The following is a 6,320-nucleotide window of genomic DNA, read 5'->3' on the forward strand; positions in this document are numbered from 1 at the left end:
GCTGTTAGAATAGAAATTTGAACGAGCAAAAGGTATATTGTTGGGTACGGCTCGGTTACTTGTACAATAATTTTGGGTTAATGTGTCCAAATGCTTAACCCAAAGCAAAATATTTTGACATACACGTGTGGTCAAACAATTACACGTTAGTTCAATACAATTTTATGAATAAATTAGGTTTGAAATATGGACCTTTTTTTTACAAATACTGTGGTCAGCGTAGACGGTGTTTGGACCTACATCTTCTCGGTCAAAATTCTAATTTTACCCAATTTTTTAATGGGTCCGTCTCCGCTTGCCACCCCAAAACCATTCAACAAATAACCGAACATTTCCCCTTTTGTTTTTGAAAGAGAAAAGGTCTATTGCTTAATGAGTTTATAATTGCGTTTCTAGTTTTCATACTAACAATAAATCATCAATTTTGTTTCACACCTCGTCCAATATTGAACAGTAAAATATATTTGTTTTTACCTACAGGAACAACGATATTGTCGAAATATACTAGAATTAGATAATACTCACTTCTCTGAAAGCCTCATGGGTCGCAAAGTAAATTCCGTTTTCAAGTTACTTGAAAGACATGGACTAAGACAATATTGAAATTGTAATTTCAGTGTCTGAAATATACCAGGAATAAACGTATCCGATATAGAAAACTGTAATACTTAGTCCTGGCTAGCTCCATTGTGAAATTATCAGCTGACATAATGACACTAAAAAATTTTAAAATATGTTCACTAAAATTGTATTAATGTAAAAATAAAGATTTTGGCAAGTAGTTATCGAATTTAATGTAAAATTTAAACATTTTCAAGAAAAGATATTAATTATTTTAAAAATGAAAATGTTAATACAACTATTTTATTTATACTCCCAAATTTAGGATATAAAATCCCCTATACCAGAAAACTTAAATTGGGTAACGCCGCTTCGAATTTTTTACAAGTGTCCAATTGTCAAAAATCCCCTTTTTAATCAAAAAGTTGTTTATTGAAACTACCTTCTTTTTTGTATCATGGTTGATTCTTTTACTTTTATTCGGCTTTGCCCAAGGCACCTTAAACAGGTAGTATCAGTAGAGCAAAAACAACATTTGCGTGTATTTTGTTGTTGCTTCTGGTATCGAAAGTGTCAAAAACTGTTCTGAATTTTTTCTTCTAAATCAAATTATAAAAAATAAAAAATTGAAATTGGAAAAAATAAAAATTGATGCAACTTTCTTTCCTAGTAAATTTGTTTGCTTCTCGAAGCATTGATCCATCCTTTGCAAGGCCCAGTAATCAGCGGTCGTGCTGCTGAGTTGGGCGAACGTTCCAAAAGCTGCTATTCAATCGCTTGTTTTGTATGGAAAAAGGTTTCACATGCAAATGGATTTTAACAATTCAAAATTTTTGTGAGAAAAAATTAAAAATATTTGACATTTTCGAGACCAAATAATTTGAAAATAAATCAAATCAGCTGCTCTACTGATACTACCTGTTCAATGTACCTTGGCTTTGCCTTTTGTTTTCGCTCAATTTAATTTTTATAATTTTTCAAAACAAAAGAAAAAACGTTTGAAATGTAGTGAGCCATACACATTTTGAATTTATTTGCAAGCAAATGTTTGTATTTTACCGGCTTTGGCAAATTAAATAAGTTTTCTTAAAGATGGTTTGTTTAAAAAAATACGTGTACATTAGACTGCATTAAAAAAAAAAGTTGCAGTTTTTCCGCCGGGATTACAAAATTCATTATATTTTAAGACGTCCACCAAAATATTTCGGAAAAATATTAAGATTTAAGCGAGCTGGACCGATTTGAAAATACCTCCAAAAATGAAGTTTTTTATGAATAAAAATAGTTTCTTAAAGAACTTTTTGAAAAAAGTCCCCTCAGATGACAAATTAGATTAAGCTTAAAAAATCTGCATAAAAATATTTGAAAATCTTTTCAACGGAATCGTAAGAATGAGAATTTTGATGCTGTTTTTTTACTTTTTTCAAAGATTGGTTTACGAAAAACTTGAATAACTGGGCCAAAAATGTTCTGATTTAGTCAAACTATATAACATAGACCTAAAATTTCTAAAGAGAAAGGACAAATTTGAGATCAATTTTAAGCGGTCGTTATTCATATTAGAGGTATACGCCGCCGAGCCACGCCGCCGCGGCCGCCGTTTTTTGTCATTGCTCACGCGCCGCCGCCGAGTTACGAAAATATCGGCGCGGCGGCGATACATCGTTTGAAGGAACTAAATACTACTTATATAAAACACAATTTTACGAAATGAAAATTACATTTTTAAATGAGTTTTTTTTTGCATAATTTGGGCCACTGGACAAGAATATGATCTCCTTTATTTTTCCGAAAATAGCATAACTCAAAAGAAACATAGGTAACATATTTTTCGACGAAAGCGTTTATTACAGTTAAATTAGGGTCGAATACTGGTAATCTAACGATTTTTTTCCGCAGTAGACAATTCTTTTCAATACTAATTTTTTATACACCTACTACAACAACAAGAAAGTTATAAAACATCAAAAACTTTAACGCCAATATCTCAGAAAGCAGTTATAATAGAAGCGGCCTCTTTGCATCTAACTCCTCAATTATTGGAGATAAAACAAAGACAAGTTGATTTTTCTATGTATTTTTTTAATATTTTAAACAAACACATTTTTTGCTAGTATTTACATTCGTAAGTTATTTTATTCTGGGGTCCCCCATACGTATACAAGTACTAGGTGGCTGTGTGAAAATTACGTTAACATTCCTTAGTGGTGGTCAAACCCCAGGAAGGTTTTGCTCCCTCGCATTGCAATTATTTCTACACAGGGTTAAAGTTCCTTCTTTATGGTAAACATTAGTATTATTAGTAGTTCGGTTCTCCTTAAAAAAATTTGGCGCTTCATATTTTAGTAGAAATTTTAACCATCTATAAGCCATTTTTTTCAACAGTGGGTCAAAAAGGCCCGTTCTGGTTCGAGTTAATGGGTTAAACTTTTGGAAAAAAAGTAGACCAACCTTGTTTTCAATATGTAATCCGCAAAAAATCGTAAGAACTCCGTAATTTAACATAACGGTTGATAAGATTATTGCAAACATTTATTGAGAGCGACATAAATTACCCCAATAACTAAACTTTTAAAGTTTTTTTATTTCTTTAAATTTAAATAGTACATACGGATCTGTAGAGAGCATAGAGATCCGTGTGTGTATGTATGTATATACCTCAGACCTTCTTCTGTTCGCCCATCAATCAGCGCCAGACACTCAACATTTTAATTCAAGTAGGAAGTAACAATATTTAAATTTAAAACTAATTCAATAATGAAATAATTGAATTATAATAATAGAATAATTGGCATGGCGAATGCCTAACGCTGACGAGTTGAAATGATAAGATCAATAGCCTCATGGCTCTTTGAAATCTACCTTATGAGCACTAGCGCCGGCCGCCGCCGAATATTTTTGAAGTTGACCACGCCGCCGCCGCAAAGCCTGTCGGCGTAAACCTCTAATTCAAATACCCACATACATACATATATTACTCTTCATATCAATTCAGGTCTATTACATGCGCCCCACGCTTTTCATTTTCTATCTCGTAAATTGTTTATAATGACTTTTGCTAAAATTTCAAAATCAAAAATTATCAAAACAAATTCTATGGGACTGAGATAAATTATTTTCTAATTTTTAGTCCATTTATAAAAGCGTGGTATATTAAAAAGTTTATTTTATTTTATTTATTTTCTACTTTTTAGTCTTGTCTCATGGCACAATAATTACAGGTATTGTCTTCCCAGAGAGCGCATATTCCGATCTGCCTTATTTTAAAAATATCATTGTTGCCCACACTAAAACGTTTACTGCCAGGGAAAAGGGATATTTCCATACCCCATATACCATACATGTACACGTATTTTTTTAAACAAACCATCTTTAAGAGAACTTATTTAATTTGCAAAAGTCAGTAAAAAAAACATTTGCTTGTAAATAAATTCAAAATTTGTATGGCTCACTTCATTTCAAAAGTTTTTTCTTTTGTTTTGAAAAATTATAGAAATTAAATTGAGCGAAAACAAAAGACAAAGCCAAATAAAAGTAAAAGAATCAACATTGAACTGCGTCAAAATGAAAATAAGGGAGCACGAATTTCGATGTGAAGCAAAACTCTCTGGGAAGACAATACCTGTAATTATTGTACCATGGTCTGGTCTGTATAAAATTTTGCAATAGATATTAAAATAATTCAACTTGCAGTGAAAAGAGAACAGAAGACTATGCAAGCAAAATGTTGTTCGCTCACGTTTAGTATAATATACATACATATGTAATAGACAGCTACATGAATGTAGCGGTTGGCATTTTTGAGACAGCCGTTTGTGCTCCACACTGTTTGATCATTCAACCCTTAGCAATCAAGATGAATGAATTAGTGTGCAGAGAATAGTGAGTACCAAGAATGATAGAATACATTTCTCTCAATCGTGAGTGAGTACTGCTTTCTTGGTACAAAAAAAAGACACATGTTGTACAAAGAGATAAAAGACAGTTGTACTGCCGCCAATGAGTGTGCGAATGTCTGACGAAAAACAGTGAATAATCGAATGTCTGCTGTTGTGGCAAAGCAAAATATTAGCCTTTTGATAAACGGAAGCAAAATAATTAGAAAAATACCATGTAAATTTTATGTTTTACTATGTTGTTTTAATAATTTATTGGAAAAAACCCATAATTAGATTTTTCCATAACTATTTAATAAAAAAAAATCATTCTTATATTTATGCATTTCATTGTAAGTAAGAAAATCAACATTTTTCAATAACAAAAATGTAATTCATTGCTACATGCACACTTAATCAAAATATAAACAGAATTCATATAAAAACATGTGTGCGTATGTACATATCGCTTATTTACTTTAATACTGTCATAACTCAAAAAACAAAAAAAAAATCCGAGAAAAAAGGCTTTAAAGTTTTGAATTTATATACATATATTCCCATGGTAAAAATGAATACATATTTTGTTCTAGTGAGCTACTGGTAATCGGCACATCCACGAAATTTTTACACAACACGGAAGAAGAGGTAGCGGCCATTTCAACATGCTTAAGTCGATTTTTATATATTTTTTTGGGTTATGACACTGTTGAAGTAAATGAGTGAAATGTATGTGCATAAAAGCTTAAACAGACGGCAGCGTTGATCCGGATTAACTTGAACTTAATCCGGATCAACTGCAGTTAATTCCCGAATTGATCCGGATCAACGCTGCCATCTGTTTATGCTTTTAGATTGTATGAAAAAAATAAATAATAAAATTAATGCTCTTTTTCGGTACCTTATGACCAGGGAACTGATTTTTAGGACCTAAAAACCTATAAGAAAGGCAAAATAAAATAACGAAATAGGCTGGAAAAGGCAAAATAAAATAGCGAAAAAGGCAGGAAAAGGCACTAGGTATTGCAAAAAAGGCAAAAAAAGGCAAAACAAAATAGCGAAAAAGGCAGGAAAAGGCACTAGGTATTGCAAAAAAGCTAAATAAGGCACTAAAAAAATACAGAAAATACGAAGAACAATCAAAAAATACATTTATTTTAGAAATGTTTATATTACAAGTAAAAAGAGAAAAACTAAGAACTAGTTTCATTATATGAAAAATTTGTACTTTGAATCTTTGACTATTTTATCCTTTCAAGTTTTTAACTCATAAAACTTTAATCTGTATAGTTGTAGTAACATTGAACCACAAGATGCATTTTGAAGTTTTCTGGCAGCATTTTCATTCGATTTTCGCGAAGAAAAGCCTTGAATGTACTAAATGTGCGCTCGACACAAGTTGATACGAGTGGAGCCCAATTTAAATATGGAACGTTTGAAACGTTCATATTATCAGGAATAAGGGCGTTTTCCTCACCCTTTACAATTTTATCCACACCCCTTATTGTCTCCAAGCCTACGTTTGCTGAGAAAACGGCTTTGAATTTTTCCAACACCAATTTGGCAAGAGGTCCCTGCGCTTCTATAAGCCGCATGGGCATGTGTATATTTTTTAATCTTAAACAAGTAATAAAGTCTAAGTTCGAGCGGAGCCGAACATTAAATACCCGGCGCAGGTACCGCTACATGGTAAGCCGGTGTGTATCAATTTTGAGTAAATTAGCGTCCTTAAATTTCGAAATATTGAAGTTTCAAGCATTTATGAAATTACGCCAGCATAGGGATAACCTCACAATAGTCAGAAACCTCACAATAGTGAGTGTGGTAATTTTTGTGAGGGCAACAGAATAGAGCTGTTAGAATAGAAATTTGAACGAGCAAAAG

This window comes from Rhagoletis pomonella, unplaced genomic scaffold, assembly GCF_013731165.1.
Source record: "Rhagoletis pomonella isolate Grant_MI unplaced genomic scaffold, Rhpom_1.0 Rhpom_scaffold_00002, whole genome shotgun sequence".
Taxonomy (NCBI): domain Eukaryota; kingdom Metazoa; phylum Arthropoda; class Insecta; order Diptera; family Tephritidae; genus Rhagoletis; species Rhagoletis pomonella.